Below are 19,541 nucleotides of genomic sequence, written 5' to 3'. Positions count from 1 at the left end.
ATAAGGCATACCATACCTTATTTCTCTTTCTCTGACTTACTTCACTTAGTATGCCAACCTCTAGGCAGTTACTCGCATGAGCAGTGAGTTGAAACCTGTCATAGTGGACTACATAGAATGCCCGCTCTCCAGGACCATGAGATTGAAAGTGGGAGGAAGGGTACCTAAGATCACCTGCCTCAACACAGCTTGATTGTGAACACCGTCGCCTTCCTGCTCATCCTCTGTTCTATGTCAGTATGGCAGAGTATCCAGAAGATTCTTGTCTTTGCTTCTTGGAGACATGCCACCAAGCAGGCAGGTGGACTTCTTGGCTCTCCAGGTCCTTCTGGGAAGTTTGTTTCAAATCATGCAGAGCCTGTTAATTTCTGCCATTCTTTTCAGACATTCAAATTTGACTGAAACTATTTTGTAGCAAGAGCCATAGCCAGTGTTAGCACTTGGGCCACCTTCTAATTTTGAGATATTTCTAGATTTTCTGCATATGACTCTAAGGAGAAGCACACAGATGATTTAAAAAATAAGTGTGTTAATTAGGTGGGCTTCCCTGGTGGCTCAGTGGTAAAGAATCTGCCTGCAATGCAGGAGACCCAGGTTCCATCCCTGGGTCAGGAAGACCCCTTGAAGAAAGAAATGACAACCCACTCCAGTATTTTTGCTTGGAAAATCCCATAGGACAGAGGGGCCTAGCCAGCTACAGTCCATAGGGCAGCAAAGAGTCAGACATGACTTAACAACTGAACAAGGACATGTTAGTTAGGTGAGTTCAGGGGATGTTCTTGTAAGAGAGACACATAGCATATTTTTGGTTTTGCTTATATGAATCTATTCTGTGGGGCCAACTTTTCAGAGTTCCTGTGCCAGGCACCATGGAAGTTGACTTTCTAATGAGCATTTAGAGACTGGAAGAATATTTTAGTTTCCTGTTCTACTTTTGTCTTTGGAAGAAAATGATTAGTTCTTCATTGGAACTATACAATGCATGATTTTTCAAGCCAAATATAGGACCTGAAATCAATAAAGAGGCCAAAATTTTAGCTATTTTAATCTTATGAGAAAATAAAGGAAGGAAAGAAGGAAAAAAGAGAGAGGGAGAGAAAGAAAGTAAGGAAGAGATGAAGGAAGCCAGGGAGGGAGGAAGGGAAAAAGAAAGAGGGAAGAAAGAAGAAGGAGCCTGGAAGCTGGCTGAAACCTGGGTCCTGCCACTTGAGTGTTACTTGCAGAGGCCACCTCTATAAACCCGTCTAATAATAGTTTCTGGATCTGCATTTGTTGGAATCAAAAGAGCTAACTCATTAAGTCTCCTGCAGCATCTTGTGGTTCCTCTTCCATCCCAAGTTCAGCCCAATTAGTTCCCTCCTCTGACCCCAGCCAACCCAATCTAATCAAACCTTTAGCCCCCTCCTCTAGTCCTTCCTGGTGGCTCAGATGGTAAAGAATCCACCTGCATTGCAGAAGACAAGGGTTCGATCCCTGGGTCAGGAAGATGCCCTGGAGGATGGCATGACAACCCACTCCAGTAATCTTGCCTGGAGAATCCCCATAGACAGAGGAGCCTGGTGGGCTACAGTCCCTGGGGTCACAGAGTCAGACACAATTGAGTGACTAAAGCACCACCACCGCCAACAAGGTAGAATGTGTTCACAAGTTGTTAGAAAACAGATGACAACTGACTAATGGAGGTATAGGTATACAGTAATACTGGAATTCAGAGGAAGGCATCAATGAAGCGGGGGAGACCCGGGTTTGATCCCTGGGTCAGGAAGATCTCCTGGAGAAGGACATGGCAACCCACCCCAGGATTCTCGCCTGGAGAATCCCATGGACAGAGGAGCCTGGTGGGCTACAGTCCCTGGGGTCACAAGGAGTCGGACACGACTGAATGACTCACGACAACAAAAACAACCGGGCTGACAGCAGTTCCGGGCAGGAAGTGCTGTGGTCTGGTGCCCACACTTCCCAGTCACTCGGTTGAAAGACACTGAGATAACAACACATGGGCTGCTTCGAGTCAAACCAAAGTGCATCCACCGGTTCCTGCTACCACAAACCGCGCGCGGCGATGGGAAAAGAAAAGGACTAATCGTGGGAAAACGAGGGCGCGGGAAACCTTGCGAGAAGAGAGACACAACGCAAAATTCAGAACCCGCGGGAAAAGCGGAGACCCCACAGAGCCGCTGCCATGGCGCCAGAGGCGCTGAGGAGAGGACGCCTGCCTCTGCGACCACAGCGTGGGAGCGGCCATACCGGTCCTGGAGGGACGGCACCGCCTGGGCGCCGGACTAGCTGCGCAGGCGGGATTGGTTAGATAGACACTAGTGAAAGTGAGAGTCCTCAGTGGTGTCCGACTCTTTGCGACCCCAGGGACTGTACAGTTCATGGAATTCTCCAGGCCAGAATGCTGGAGTGGGTAGCTTGTCCCTTCTCCAGGGGATCTTCCCCAGAGAAGTCCCCCCAACCGTCTTGCTGTTGAAGAAGGTGAAGCAAAATGAAAGTTACTCAGTCGTGTCTGACTCTTTGCAACCTCATGGACTATACAGTCCGTGGAATTCTCCAGTCTAGAATCCTGGAGTGGGTAGCCTTTCCCGTCTCCAGGGTATCTTCCCGACCCAGGGATCGAACCCAGGGCTTCCGCATTGCAGGAGGATCCTTTACCAGCTAGCCACCAGGGAAGCAGAGCAAAATAAGACTTTACTCTTTGCTTCAAGAAATTCCTGAAACCCTCTGTTTGATGGAGATAACTTTTGAGCAGATACGCCTGCAGTCTCAGAATTGCAGGTTGCTCATTTAGGCAAAAAGAGCACTTACTAAGCAAGGATCTCCTTATTAAGACTCGGGAGTAGTTCCTCCTATCTCTGTGTCCACCAATCTTAAAGAATTATATCCCAAATTCTCTCCAGTCCTGACCCATTCCCCCTTTAACTACTTGCGCGCAGATTCCAAAACGAAATAAATATTTGCTCGGGACCCCCAAGATTCTGATACACGGGTAAGTAAAGCGCAGTAGGTAAAGCTGGTGTTCTCCCCTACAGCAGTGTGCTAGTTAACCTTGGCTTTGCTCGATCAACAGGTTATTCTGATAGTCCTTTGAGAGTGTTAGCTGTCAGCAGAAGGAACCAGGCAGTTTTCTTCAAGTGCGGTGAGTGTTACAACACTGATAATGTAGGCTCAAGGAGAACTTAGAAGGGCCCCCGACAAAATCATGGGGAAGGAATAGAAAGAGATGGGGGGAGGTGATGTTTAAAGATCTGTACCATCTGGTGAGACAGAAAAGACAGAATGGGATGGAGGTGAGCTGAGAGTCAAAAAGGTGTTTTAAGATAAAAAGAATAACAAGAGTGATGGTGATTCATGAGAATGATGGGCAAGACGGGTTCCTGAGGTTGTGGTGATTTTGTGTGCCTTGAGTGAAGACTAGGAGGTGACAAAGGACAGAAAATGAGTTGGAAAATTAAGCAGGACCCAGTAGGGTTGGTGGATTAGAAGTTGAAACACTTAGGAATACTGAGGTTATGGTGAGACTTAGTTGACATAGACGTTTTGGTTGGTTGATGGTTTAGTTGTTACTCCTGTCCTACTTTGCGACCCCATGTACTGTAGCCCACCTGCTTCCTCTGTCTGTGGGATTTTCCAGAATACTGGAGTGGCTTGCCATTTCCTTCTTCAATTTTTGATTAACAACAGATAAAATCCCAAATTGGGACTGATGGGGCCAATAAGTAAAGGGAAACAAGACAGTGATTCCTGGAGTGCTGATAAGATACCTTTTCTTTATCTACGTTCTTATTATATTGCTGTGTTTGTTCATGGAAATTCTTTCAGTGGTACCCTTATGACCTGTGTATTACACTTTAATGAAAAAATACAACGAATGAAAGAAGGAAAGAGAGGGAGGCAAAGTGAAAGGGAAAGAATTATTTCTATCCATAAATAACTTCCTAGTGATAGGCTGATGTAATGCAGTATTTTAAATTTCAGGGTGAAAAGAAATCCAGGTACTATAAGTCACAGCATTATTGAAATAAGTGTCTAGGAGGACATTTTGTCTGTCTTTGGCATTCTCTCTGTGTGTCTCTGTACCTGTATGGGTCTTAGGGATTTTGATTTATGTTTGCAGAATTTTATATTCAAGTACTTTCACCATAAGCAAAGTATGCTTTCTTTAAACCATGAAATGTGTCCCAAAGAAACCTTAGAAAGTGCTTGCCAGTCACCAACTTTGAGCAAAAGACTGTTGAAATGCATTACAGTAAGTGTAATTACACAATAAATAGAGAATAACTATATACACTATTATGGAAACTAGAAATGCTGTCTAAAACTTGCTATTAGTGAAAAAACAAGGACATTAGCTTTCCAGGATTACCATAACAAATCTACACAACGAGGTGGCTTAAAAGAACAAATATTTATTTTCTCACAGTTCTGAAGTCTCCAAAATCAATATGTAGTCATGACCATGCTCCCTCACCACCTTTGGGGGAATTCTTCCTTGTCTCTGCCTCTTTCATCACTTGGCATTCTCTTTGTGTGTCTCTGTAGCTCTGTTTCTTTACCACTAGCATTGGATTAATGCCTACCCTGATGACCTCATTTTAACTTGATTACATCTGCAGAGACCCTATTTCTTTGTAAGGTGACTTTCATACGTATTGGAATTTAGGATTTCAGTTTATCTTGTGGGGGATACAATTCAACAAGTTATAGAAAATCTGTAGTGTGAACTCATTTAGATATGTTTACATGAACATCTATATGTTTATACGAAAGTTTGGAAAGAACTGGAAAGATGAACACTAACTCAGTAGCACTTTCCTCTAAGAGGAATGAAGAAATGTTTTCATAATTTCTCTATTCCCAAAGCATTTGGATATTTTAAAATGACCATTTACTACCAATATTATTAATTCATTTTTTTTCAGTGTGTATTTATTGAGTGCTTACCATGAACTTGCCAAAAAAAAAAAAAAAAAATCTGTCCCAAATACATCTAGAAGTATATATACCTTAAAGAAAAGTGTTCAGGGACTTAAGGGCTATTTCACTTAGTATAATTAATTTAAGATTTATCATTTTCCCTAACCAAAACACAGAAAAAATAGACATGCAGATCATATTTGGGTCACATTTGACCTATTTGTCATGTTCACGAGTAAACTTAATTTTGTAATGTCTTCTATCTGTGGGTCACATGGATTCAAAGTCAGGTGATTTCATTTATTTTGATCAATAGAGGTAGTAAAAATAAATTCTGTAGATTGGTTATTCTGTAGATACGTAATCTCTAATCTGGTCAGGATGTATACAACATATATACAAACTCTCTAATAACATATATATATATAACACATATATACAAACATATATATACAAACTCTTTATTCCAATATAGGATGTTTCATGGTTTCATGGTTTAGTCACTAAGTTGTGTCCAACTGTTGTGATCCCATGAACGGTAGCCTGCCAGGCTCTTCTGACCATGAGATTCTCCAGGAGAGAATCCTGAAATGTTTTGCCATTTTCTTCTCCAGGGGATCTTCCTGACCCAGGAGTCAAACCCAGGTCTTCTGCATTGCAGGCAGATTATTTACCAATTCAGCTATGAGGAAAGCCTAATATAGGATTATTTAGGTACAATCTGGGTTTTAGTGTCATTGTGGTTAGACAGCCAAGATCTGTGGGGCTTCCATGATAGCTCAGTTGGTAAAGAATCCACCTGCAGTGCAGGAGACCCCGGTTCGATTCCTGGATCAGGAAGATCCCCTGGAGAAAGGATAGGCAACCCGTTCCAGTTTTCTCTGGCTTCCCTTGTGGCTCATCTGGTAAAGAATCCTCCTCTAATGCGGGAGACCGGGGTTCAATCCCTGGGTTGGGAAGATCTGAAAAAGGGAAAGGCTACCCACTCCAGTATTCCAGCCTGGAGAATTCCATGGGCTGTGTAGTCTGTGTGGTCGCAAAGAGTTGCACAGGACTGAATGACTTTCACTTCACTTCACAGCCAAGATCTGTAGCATTAAGTTTCCTTTAAGATTTTAAACCACCATCTATTAATTAAAACAGCTGTCTTCTGTTACTTTACTTTCAACTTCATAATATAACATCTGAGGTGGGAGTATGTCAGCTCATGTTTTCAAGTTTTAAAATTTATGTGCCATTCTTGGTGATATGTTAACCAGGCTACAAGCTCTAGGACTGGGTTTTGTCTCCCTGTGGGCACCAGAAAGTCATTCTTCTCTGAGGCATTGGAGCCTCAACCAGAGTTTGAGGCTTCCTGCAACAAGAGGTCTCATGACTTTGGAAAATACAGTTCAGACCACTGGGCACCTTAAACTCTTCCTACACCAGGAGGACATTGCTCTCTTCTTCTCCAGTTTCTAAAAGGATTTTCTCTTGTTACCTCTTCTCCTGAGAGAGTGATTACTCTTTTCAGTGAAACTAGATATTTACAAAGGAAAAAAAAATGTCTATAAGTAATTTCTGCTATTTTCCTTATAGCTCTGAGGCAAGGGAGTACTCAAAAGTTGACTTTTGGTTGTCATGGACGAGGAGAAAAATGCAAAGTTTAACAGAGATAAACAGCTCAAATAAGATCTTGCCACTGCATTATTCAGGAATGTTTATGATAAGAAGTTCAACACTAGCCAGCAAAGCATTTGTAAACACGAAAAAGAGCAAACAGTTCCTAGTTTGGAAATATCTGTGTTTGTTGTTGAGATTATTGCTCCTTCCAATCTTGAGATGTAATAAAATATACTATACATTTAAAACCTGTACTTTTAACTAAACTGTTAGAGATGGATTGAGATAAACATTGGCAAGTAATTGCCCCAAACTAAGTCAAACAACCTATTTTTGTCTCCCTGAGTGGAATCTGAGCCCTGATAAAATTTATTTGTAAACTTTGAACCCATTCTGTTTAGAATTGAGGGAGAAATTTGTCAAAGTCTATATAACCTGATTGACATGAACAAAGAAGTGCAGAGAAAACACATGCACAGGATCTTTTTGCTTAATGAATATGTAACTTCAGGATGAACAAGGGAAAATATGTATTGATGTGCTTTTAAGTTTTACTAAAGTTGCTAAAGATTATATTAAAATAGAAATGAGAAGTGTTTCCTTCCTATTTCTATGCCAGATAATGGGCTTTATTTGAACATGGCCAAACACTGGTGAGCCTAAGACTATCTGAAGGATGGGCATGCAGAAATGCACCTCTCAGGACTTTCACCCTCCAGAATTCAGTAATCCACTGTCATACTTGGCCATATCTTAGCTAGAGTTTTATCATTTAAAATAAATATTAACCATTTTCAGGTTGCTTTCTGTGTTGTTTGTTGACTGTTAAAATTGTGTTCAGTGATTTTGTTGTTTTTTATTTGAATTGCTTCTATCGCCTTGGACAGGGGACAGTCTTTTCACATCAGTTTCTTATATGGTAAAAGGAGGGTATGATACAGATGGAACATATAGATGCAAATGTAGTACATTATGGGAAGAAATGGTTATTATAGTATTTTCCAGAATTCTCCTATGTAAAAAAGATAACTAGCTTCCTATAAAACATTTATTTTTGCCCAAGGATTTTAAGCACATAAGACAATGATATCTGTTCATTCATTCTCTTAGTTACTTGCTGATTCATTCAGTGACCATTTTTGAGTGTTTGTTACATGCAGGATATGGTGCCAAATACCAAGTATATCACAATGAACCAAATAGAGAAAGTATTTTTTTCTTTTTTCACACGGAATTGACTGTGTTGTAGCAGTGGGGGAAGGTGTTGGCATACAGAGGCCTGTTTGTGTGGTGATGGACCTCAAGCAATTCCATTAGTGAAGGATATAATTCTGAAAGGCTGTGATAATGCTGGCAAGAGACATGCATGCTATAATGAAAGATATAAAGGATAGCCTTTTGGCTGGAGAAGTCACATTTGAACAACTCCTGGAGGACAAAGAATTCATCAGCTGAAGTGTTGAGGGGGGAACGTTCTAAGAAAAAGAGGTGTATGTGAAGGCCTTGAGCAAGGAAGGAGTATAAAGCATTCTGAGACCTGAGAGAGGGCTAATAGAGTTAAGAGTTTGGATTCCAAGGGAGAAAATGGAGTAAGTGCTGGTAAGGTTGGCGGGGCGAGACTAGAAGTGCCTGTGGTGGCTTCACATCTTTGTAACTCAGCTGAAAACCACTTTGATATATAAAGCAGGAAAGAGTGACGTGACCCAATCTGTATTTTAGAAAGGGTAATTCTGACAGCAGTGTGTAAGTTGGCCTACAGGCCAGGAGACTGAAAGTAAAGTAACTAGTTGGTTGGTTTACCAATTGCCTAGAACGGTGGTAGGGATGGAGACTATTGTGGGTAATTTCACATTCCAGCTTGGCTAAGTCTAGACACTGATTTAGGAACTTTTGTGAAGATAAACACACACACACACATGAATTGTTTAAATTTGAGATTCATATTTAAATTATTAGACTTTGTGTAAAGCAATTTACTCTCTGTAATATCAGGCAGGTAAGGAACTTAAGAGAAAAAAAACATTGATTTCCCCAAGGAAGAGGGCATTCTGCAAGCAGAATGACTTGAGGCTTGAGCTGCAATATCAACTCTTTGTTGGGTTTCCAGCCAGCCGGCCTGCCCCATGAGTTCTGGACTTCTCAATTCCCACATTCACATGAGCCAATTCCTTAAGAATAAATCTCTCTCTCTTTCTCTCTGTGTGTTTCTTTATCTCTTTCTCTTTCTCTTTCTCTGCACACACACACACACACACACACACACACACACACATATACTTTCCATCTTATTATTTCTGTTTCTCTGGAGAAACCTATTAATACACAGACCCCTAGTGATAGAGATAAAAAAGTGGGTGAATTCTCTTTCTGATTGAAGGTTTCTGATCAAATAAGATTTCATGTGTATAGGGGCTTAAGGAGAGTGAGATTCTTATGACTCAGAGGTTTTGGCAGGAGCGCCTGGGTCCATGGAATTGGACTTAACAGAAAGGAAGAAGACCTGAGGTGGTGGAGAGTTGAGGAAAGGACACCCAGATATTGATTTGAGGCATGCTACGTTCCAAATGCATAAAAGGTTTCCGAAAGGGATATAAGAATGAAGTAGCGTATGTAGTTTTTAGATATAAATAGAGGTCTTAGACTGAGAAATCCATTTGCAGCCATTGACTTTGAAAGGATACTTAAACGTAAAAAGTATAAAGGGAGAAGAGAAGAGCCTCCAGGACTGCTGAGCGCAACTGCAGCATTTGGGAGTCTAGCAGAGGAAGAAGATGAAACAGAAAAGATGAAACAGGTTTCTTCTTTGATCACAGGTTTTTTTTTTTTTTTTAATATTTATTTGGCTGTACCAGATCTTGCTTATGGTGCGTAGGATCTTTGGTCATCACAGCAGCATGTGGGATCTTTAGTTGCGGCATGCGATTTCTCAGTTGAGACATAAGGGATCTAGTTTCCTGACCAGGGATGCTACCTGGGCCACTGTATTGGGAACATGAAGTCTTGGCCACTGGACCACCAGGGAAGTCCTTTGATCACTACTGAAAAAAAAAAAAAAAAGAAACAAAAGTAGAGTTTAAGTCAGTGGTCACAAATCGGATTTATGTCAGGGAGGAGCAGATGTAACCACACATGACAAGGCAGTAGGTGCTTGACCATTTGTATTGTCATCTGCCTAATTTCAGGGCTCTTTAAAACTTCTTGATGTTAACAGAGCAGATATATGTATTTCTAATAAGTCTCATAGTTTGCTCACCATGTATTTGAGATCTCACACTTAAGCCAATAGTAAAGAATTTCTTTTAATTTCTGTTACGACCTGTGTTACAAGTTGATTAAAGATAAGGTAGCAATTGGGCCACATTTAAAGAATTCTTTTTTATATTAAATGTATTTGAGAGGAAACCGCATTCCACTTTTATTCAACTATTTCTTGACTTCTAATCAAACAATATGGCTTCAAAGAATTTCCCTTTTTCCTCTTATGGTAGATAAAGATATCTCTCTATAACTGTTCCTTTTGGTGACTTGCACATTGATATGCAAATGTGAACTCTCTTCCCAATTTCTATAGCACATCATGCAAGCAAGGGTATTTGTATCCTTTATAATGTATGGTATAATAACTCTGAATATATTTTTGATCTTTGAATTTTAATTATGTCAATGGTATTTACTTTGATGTGTGTTTTTCTCAAAAAGATCAAGGTTTAGAATAAGTAGTCAATTTAGTAAAATAGTCTTTTCATCCTTTTTTATTATTTATTGAGTTCCTACAGTGTTCAGTGGACTTCAGCTTATGCTTAAGAGTCAGGCGGTATGCAGTGATCAAACAGTAATTTTTGAAGCAGCATTTATACATTTGATCTTTCTCACAGTTTTCTGCTTACACATTCATGCTACTGAAAGGACCACAGCACACTGATTTGGTGTGTGTGCTTGTTTTTAACATCATTCATTCACTCATTAGTTCATTAAATCCACTTTTATTGAGAATCTACTATGTGCAAAAAATTTATTGAGAATCCACTATGAGCTTCCTCTGTGGCTCAGTTGGTAAAGAATCCACCTCCAGTTCGGGAAACCTGGGTTTGATCCCTGGGTTGGGAAGATCCCCTGGAGAAGGTAAAGGCTACCCACTCCAGTATTCTGGCCTGGAGAATTCCATGGACTACATCATCCATGGGGTCGCAAAGAGTTGGACACAACTGAGCAACTTTCACTTTCACTTTACTATGTGCAGAAATGTGGGGATATACACATGAAGACTGCATGATTCTTTTCAAGTAAAGGTATCATATTTTGAGATACCAGTGATAATTCAGTGTGCTGTACATATTGCATTATGGTTTATTAAGTTTGGTGGGAACATAGAGTTGGAAGTGTTTAACTTAGCTTGGGGTAGAGGGATGGAAATAGTCTGAGAGAGTTTACTTGGGAAGGGGTAAGCTGAATCTTCAAAGGTATGTAAAATAGTCTCAACAAAGTGGCTAGGAAGGGAATTTAGACAAAAAGGAATAAGTACTCTGTGATAATTATCCAAACTAGAGAACATTAAGGCATCTCAAAAAGAGAAAAAAAATCATACAATTATTTATGTTACGTAAAAATTAGGGAATATATGCCAGTTGACATTTGCTAACATCGACATAATCAAACATTTATTGATGTTTATTTTTGTTGGTTACTGGAGTTGGTTTGTTGAGTCCCATAGTTCTATGGTATGAACTATATTCTCGGGATTTTACAAGCTGAGTGAAGCTAGTGCTTTACATTAGATAGATAAATATCAATTCCAGTATATTAAAATGATCTTGTAGAGTACAATACAATAATCTGATTATGTCACTTGTATGTAGATTTAAAGACACCTTTCCTTTGAAAAATATGGCTTTGTATTAGACTAGAGGAGTTAGAAAGTTTCTGCACTTTTAAAATTTAAATGGTTAAATTGTCAAATTAGGTATCAAACATGTTACTTAATGAGGCTTCTGAAGGGTCTATTGCTTCCCAAGTAGCTCAGTGGTAACAGCAGTGCAGGAGACATGGAGATACAGGTTTGATCCCTAGGTCAGTCGGGAAGATCCCCTGAAGAAGGAAATGGCTACTCACTCCCGTACTCCTGCCTGGAAAATTCCATGAACAGAGAAGCCTGGCGGGCCACAGTCCGTGGGGTCGGAAGAGAGTCAGACATAACTTAGGCACTAAACAGCAACAACAAAAGGTCTATTACAAAGTAAATAGAACATTTCTTTCCATTTAAAGTCTTGCAGTCTAAGAGGACGGTGAATAATTTTGACTTTTACGTGTCGTGATAGCAGAGGGGGCAAGTGCTACTGTGTGCTGAGGGGCAGGGACTGATGCCCAGGAAAGCCTGAATGGGTTTCATTCCATGGGGTCATTTGATTTAAGGTTGAAAATGAGTAGGAAGTCACTAAGAAAATTCCAGGCACATCCGCTGTGAAGGTGGAATAAGGACACCAGTTTTGATAACTGCTTGCAGTCTGGTGCAGTCCAGCCAAAATGCAGGGTATGGCATGTATTAGCAGGAATGTAGCACTGGGATCACAAGAGATTATGGAAACTTTTGTACAACATATTTTTTAATTTATTCCATAGCATCTAGAAGATTCAATTATTATGGTAAATGTAGCATAAACTTTCTATTCTGTGCTTATTTGATTTTATTATTGTCTTTTAATTACTTAAATTTCCAAGGCCTATTTTTGTTTTAATTGAGAAAATGAATTTGAGAATAAAATAAAACTGAGGAATATATTTCTTACCTTAAATAACAATGAAGATAATTTAAAAGTGTGCTTATTTCTTTACAACTGAGAAAATAGTTTCCACATGTACTTCATTGTAACTCTTTACCTTCTCCCCTAATTTCCTACTCCTTGGGACTTATCCAGTATGGGGACCACAGGCAAAGGCACCATGGCTGTGCACTGCCCTTTAAGTTTTTATTCTCCAATATATATATAAATGCAGCACACGCAGGTGTACCTTGAGATCCCTGGGCTTGTTTCACAGTGGCTGGTGTAAAGCAGCAATGCGTTCCAGAAAAATTTTCTCATAACCCAAAACTCAGTGAAATGGAACCATGTAGTGTTGTAATCACATTTCACAAAGGTCAGTAAAATGTAATCAACAAATTCCTACATTTGAACAAAATGATGTCTTTGTATTACATTCTTAGGCATCTCACTTTCAACTAACCTAATAAGTGGATCCTTGAGATGAGACAGAATCAAAATTGTTATAAGCAATCTCCAAAATTATATGCCTATTAAACATTGTCTGCTTGTGTGTATATAGGGCACACATACACTATCTTTACAAATACATAACATTTATTTTAATGATATGGTGATTACACATTTATTTTATTTTATTTTTTCATTTATTTTTATTAGTTGGAGGCTAATGACTTTACAATATTGTAGTGGTTTTTGCCATACATTGACATGAATCAGCCATGGATTTACATGTATTCCCCATCCCAATCCCCTCTCCCACCTCCCTCTCTACCCGATCCCTCTGGGTCTTCCCAGTGCACCAGCCCTGAGCACTTGTCTCATGCATCCAACCTGGGCTGGTGATCTGTTTCACCCTAGATAATATACATGTTTCGATGCTGTTCACATTTATTTTAAATTAAATTACACATTTATTCCAAAGAACTATATATTTAATTTCACTTTTAGTCATTATCCATTCTCTTCAGTTTAGTTCAGTTCAGTCGCTCAGTCGTGTCTGACTCTTTGCGACCCCATGAATCGCAACACACCAGACCTCCCTGTCCATCACCAACTCCTGGAGTTTACTTAAACTCATGCCCATTGAGTCAGTGATGCCATCCAGCCATCTCATCCTCTGTCGTCCCCTTCTCCTCCTGCCCCCAATTCCTCCCAGCATCAGGGTCTTTTCCAGTGAGTCAGCTCTTCGCATGAGGTGGCCAAAGTACTGGAGTTTCAGCTTCCACATCAGTCCTTCCAATGAACACCCAGGACTGATCTCCTTTAGGATGGACTGGTTGGATCTCCTTGCAGTCCAAGGGACTCTCAAGAGTCTTCTCCAACACCACAGTTCAAAAGCATCAATTCTTCGGCACTCAGCTTTCTTCACAGTCCAACTCTCACATCCATGCATTCTCTTACTTAACATGTATTAAATTATGATTATTATGTTCAATAACCGATGATACATTTTGACATGAAAAAGGCTGCCTAATATAACAACTTTGATAAATGATAATTTAAAATTATTTTTATTATTATTTGTTTGAAGAAGTAGTGGTATCCCTTTAAATCCTTTCCTTAACTTGAAAATGTACTTCTGATATTTCAGACCTAAAGAAAATTTGATTTTTCCATGAAGCACCGTAAATAAGATAAAAGCACAAGTAGGTCTTTCTGATACCTCATTGAACTTAATGAAATAGTTTTAAAGAATGAAATGAAAGACTTGTGTGTGATAGGGAATATAGTGGTTTAGCTCCCCTTACTTTGTCACCTATCTATCAAGGGTCATCTTTCTTGTAGCTGCATCTTCATAAGGACCATAAACACACAGGTATTATAAAAGTTATTTTAAAATTATTTAAAAAATGTTCCAATATTGCACCCTTGAGAATCTCATGACTCAGAAGTTAAAATGTTCTATTAAAAAAAGTCATCTTTGAAAAATAGGTCTCAAAAATCCTATCCTGGTATAAATATCAAGTTCAAAATAAAGCCACTTGGTTCATTTACACCCTCCAAAGCAGTACTTAGTTATCTTTCGTCGTCAAGATCTATTATGTATAAGAAGAAAATAATAGTCACTTTTTTTTTTCATTATTTCTACAACATGTTAACTTTCTCTATAGTAACATAATGATAGCTTTGGGATAAACATCATCCAGTCTTCAGAGACATCAAAGATGACTCAGTCTTAAGTAAGAGTGTGTTCAAATTGAGGACAAATAAACTCAACTGCCTAAGCTGGAGCCCTTGACCTAGAAGAGCCCATGCTTCTGTGAGTAAATAAATAGTGACATTATGATGCAGTCCAGTAAGTGCTATTCCACAAATATGACAAACTGGGTCAAAATGATCTAAGTGGGTGTTACATTACCACAGCCATTCTTAGAACAATGTAAAAAGCTTTTCAATGAGCCAAATGAAATGATGAAATTCTGCACTGGTTTCTAGTTATAAAATAAACTTCTATTGCACAGCATCTCTGTTAGTTAGAAAGCGCAAAAATCCTAGTCTCTGTTACCTTCTGACTTCTGATCCTAAAGAGCCATATGGGTCTCGATTCTCCTGTTAGTAACTTAATGCTCTGTGTAATTAAGGGGGCATATGTTTCCTGCACAAAATCAGTGTTAGATCTCCTTTATGTGGCAGAAACCAACACGGACCAGGTTGTAATATCAGCTTTTATCTGCTGCCAATAAACCTTAAAATTGCTTTAATAAAATTCAGAGAAAATGACGATACATCTTGTAGCTTTCACATGGATTATTCAAGCTTATTCTAAGACTTCCTGATCAGGAGAACATAGCACCTTGTCACTCCCCAGACCCCTCTACCTACAAACAGACTTTTATGGTTACAATATGACCAGATTTCAAGCAAAGCTAAAATTCTCTTCAGAACCTTTATATTCTTTGTGAAATTTATGTACTTGGAGCAACATTCCAATCCACTGATTTTTAAACATCTCACAGGAAATCAGTGTTTCTTTTCTATTAGCCCAGGCTCTGTAAAGCATAAACTACAGGTATATGGTCAAACAAATGTGAGTCATCTGTATAATTTTATACATGAAGGGGACAAAATGTCATATCACCTTTTTGTTTCATGTTCTGAGAATTGACTGTCTTTGATCTTAACTCAGAATAGCTATAGAATTAAGTCCTTTATCTTGATGCCTTATTCTGCTTCAAGCTGCTGGAAGAATGATCTAATTCCTTTCCTTTGTTCTGCCTACTACACTTTGGAGCTATCAGAAAATACTGTTCTTTTACTAAAGCAGTAATTGTCAGAGACCCCAACTAGGAGTCACGTGCTGGGGTTCTGCACAAATCAGAACCCACTGTAGGCAGTGGGATTTTGAAACTTGAAAACAAATGAAAAGCAAAGTGATGTATGAATATGTGAGTCAATTTTTATTTGTTCGTAGGAGTGTATATTAGATTGCAGTCATCAGTGTAGTTATTCTGTGCTGTGCTATGCTTAGTCGCTCAGTCGTGTCTGACTCTGTGACCCCAGGGACTGTAGCCCACTCTGTCCATGGGGATTCTCCAGGCAAGAATACTGAGTGGGTCACCATGCCCTCCTCCAGGGGATCTTCCCAACCCAGGGATGGAACCAAGGTCTGCCGCATTGCAGGCAGATTCTTTACCCTCTGAACCACCGGGGGAGTCAAAAAATGCTGGAGTGCTTAGCCTTTTCCTTCTCCAGGGGATCTTCCCAACCCAGGAATCGAACCGGAGTCTCCTGCATTGCAGGAGGATTTTTTACCAACTGAGCTACCAGGGAAACCCTGTAATTATTCTGTACCCCTTCTCAATTCTATGTTACTTTGTAATATCCTCCTACAACTTTCCTACCTTTTGATCCTGACCTTGCCTGGAGAATTCCATGGACAGAGGAGCCTGACAGGCTACAATTCATGGAATCACAAAGAGTTGGGCATGACTGAGTGACTTACATACTTTAGCTGCAGGACTTGTTTTGGTCCAGTGATGGAGGTGTACCAGTTCTGAGCTTGGATTTCAGGACTCCTTGCATGTTTATGGTTGAGTTCTTGTGCTTCTGCTATAGTCAGAGAAGAACATTCCTGGAAGTCTGTTACTCCTAGGAGAAAGAGGGGAGATGTGTGGAGCAGAGCCAACTCACAGACTGGCGAAGAACTCACCCTCATGAGCTGCACACTCTAGAGGAATAAGAACTGCATGTTTATTTTTGTATGCTATCGAGTTGTAAGGTGACTTGTTTTGCAGCAAGGGACAGTCAGTCTGCATTTGATTTACTAAATAGAACTCCACTGCCAGAGGTGACTATTCAAGTTTTTCAAATTCCTTATTGAAACTGACAACCAATGTTTTGTTAATTAGTATATAGTTTGCTAGAAATTACTTTTTATGGATGAAATGGATAAGGTTCAAGATATGTCATGGCCCTACCACCATACTTATTTGGGTTCTGTAGCTTAGATAATCCAGCCACCTCAGCAAACTAAGGATCTTTTGACCACGTCTGGAGAGTCATTTCCTGTGTTCTTCCTACAGCATGCAGGGCTATGTCTTCTGATTGGACTCTTATTTGCCAAAAAGTATAGAAAAACCCAAATGAAATTTTGGGCTTTACAAAAAAAATTTGATAAGGAAATAAATAAACATATGATTGATTTTGTGGTTGATTTTTAATACATGTTTGCCTATATGGGACATTTTTCTGAGGCTTGCTTTCATTGTGAAATATGGAGGAGGTTATTAATGCTTTGCACCAAATTCTTCTAGCTCTTCATCTTTCATGGATGCAGAGCACATTTCATGGGACGTTGCACCTTGGTGTTCATGGTTAGCATGTTGTGAGAGGCACTTCCTGCCTGAACATCAAATTGCCACTATAAGACTTCTAGGATTCTTCCTTTTGCCTTCTGCCATGGCCCTGACAATGTTCCATTTAGTTGCTGTCTGTCAGTCTTGGTCCCCAAATAAAAATGACAAGGACAAGGTCAGACCCCTCAGTCAACATGCCATGGATATAAGACTGTTATTTTAGCCTCTCACATGTTTTATCCTTTACTTTAGCATAGGCTAGGTTTACATACCTTTTGATAACCAGGATACTAAAAAGAGGATATGTAGAACTCACCTGCCTCTAAACACCTCAAGTGAATGATAGAAATGGAACTTGACAGTTATTGAATGGATAATTTGGCAAAAGTGAGGTTGATAAATTTCTATACCCATGACTCAAATACAACTCCCTAACCCCAAGGGGCACAAGCTGAAGCTAGAGTCATCTCTCTTTTTTATAGAGAAAATGTCACATTCTAAAAAGGACAGAAACAGTATGGACCTAACGGAAGCAGAAGATATTAAGAAGAGGTGACAACAATATACAGAAGGATTATACAAAAAAGATCTTAATGACCCAGATAACCACGATGGTGTGATCACTCATCTAGAGCCAGACATCCTGGAGTGTGAAGTCAAGTGGGCCTTAGGAAGCATCGCTATGAACAAAGCTAGTGGAGGTGATAGAATTCCAGCTGAGCTACCTCAAATCCTAAAAGATGATGCTATGAAAGTGCTGTACTCAATATGCCAGCTAACTTAGAAAACTCAGCAGTGACCACAGGATTGGAAAATGTCAGTTATCATTCTAATCCCAAAGAATGCTCAAACTACCACACAATTACACTCATCTCACACACTAGTAAAGTAATGCTCAAAATTCTCCAACCTAGGCTTTAACATTACGTGCATCAAGAACTTCCAGAGGATTAAGCTGGATTTAGAAAAGGCGGATGAACCAGAGATCAAATTGCCAACATCTGTTGGATCACAGAAAAAGCAAGAGTATTCCAGAATAACATCTACTTCTGTTTTATCTACTATGCCAAAGCCTTTGACTGTGTGGATCACAACAAACTGTGGAAAATTCTTTAAAAGATGGGAATACCAGACCACCTGACCTGCCTCTAAAGAAATCTGTATTCAGGTCAGGAAGCAACAGTTAGAACTGGACATGGAACAATGGATTGGTTCCAAATTAGGAAAGGAGTACGTCAAGGCTGTATATTGTCACCCTGCTTTTTTAACTTTAATGCAGAGCACATCATGTGAAATGCCTGGCTGAATGAAGAACAAGCTGGAATCAAGATTGCCAGGAGAAATATCAATAGCCTCAGATATGCAGATGACACCACCCTTTCGGCAGAAAGTGAAGAGGTACTAAAGAGCCTCTTGATGAAAATGAAAGAGGAGAGTGAAAAACTTGGCTTAAAGCTCAACATTCAAAAAAAAAAAAAAAAAGATCATGGCATCCAGTTCCATCACTTCATGGTGACTAGATGGGGAAACAATGGTAACAGTGAGAGACTTTATTTTCTTGGGCTCCAAAATCACTACAGAAGGTAACTGCAGCCATGAAATTAAAAGACACTTGCTCCTTGGAAGAAAAACTATGACACTCTAGACAGCGTATTAAAAACAGAGACATTACTTACCAACAAAGGTCCATAAGTCATCTCGTCAAAGGTCCATCTAGTCAAAGCTATGGTTTTTCCAATAGTCATTCATGTATGTGAGAGTTGAACCATAAAAAAAGCTTTTTGAACTGTTGTCTTGGAGAAGACTCTTGAGAGTCTGTTGGACTGCAAGGAGTTCGAACCAGTCAATCCTAAAGAAATCAGTCCTGAATAGTCACTGGAAGGACTGATGCTGAAGTTCCAATACTTTGGCCACCTGATGGGAAGAACTGACTAATTAGAAAAGACCCTGATGTTGGGAAAGATTGAAAGTGGGAAGAGAGGGGATGATAGAGGATGAGATGGTTGGATGGCATCACTGACTCGACAAGCGTTAGTTTTAGTAGGCTCCTGGAGTTGGTGATGGATAGCGAACCCTGGCATGCTGCAGTGCATGGAGTCTCAAAGAATCAGACACGACTGAGTGACTGAAGTGAACTGACTTAGCTCCATAAATCTGCGTGTACATGACTACTTATACATGTACATACCAGGACTCTGAAATCAAGTAAATTTTTAATATTCTATCATAGCTTTTCTGAGTCCAAATATGCTTTAGGTTGTTTCTAGGTACCAGATAAGATCAAAGCTAATAACTGTATTTTAGTATTGCTTTTGAACATTGAAGGCTAGGAATGGGGAAGATATATGGGAGCACATAGAGTTGAACATGACTGAATGACTAACACACACTCAATCAAAAATACAGCTTGAAACTTCTCTGGACTGAGAATAAGCTGATGGGGCTCTAATTCTTTCTCAGTCAACAA

Source organism: Cervus canadensis, chromosome 6 (genome assembly GCF_019320065.1).
Source record: "Cervus canadensis isolate Bull #8, Minnesota chromosome 6, ASM1932006v1, whole genome shotgun sequence".
NCBI classification, from domain to species: Eukaryota; Metazoa; Chordata; class Mammalia; order Artiodactyla; family Cervidae; genus Cervus; species Cervus canadensis.
Note: the sequence above shows the minus strand (reverse complement) of the source record.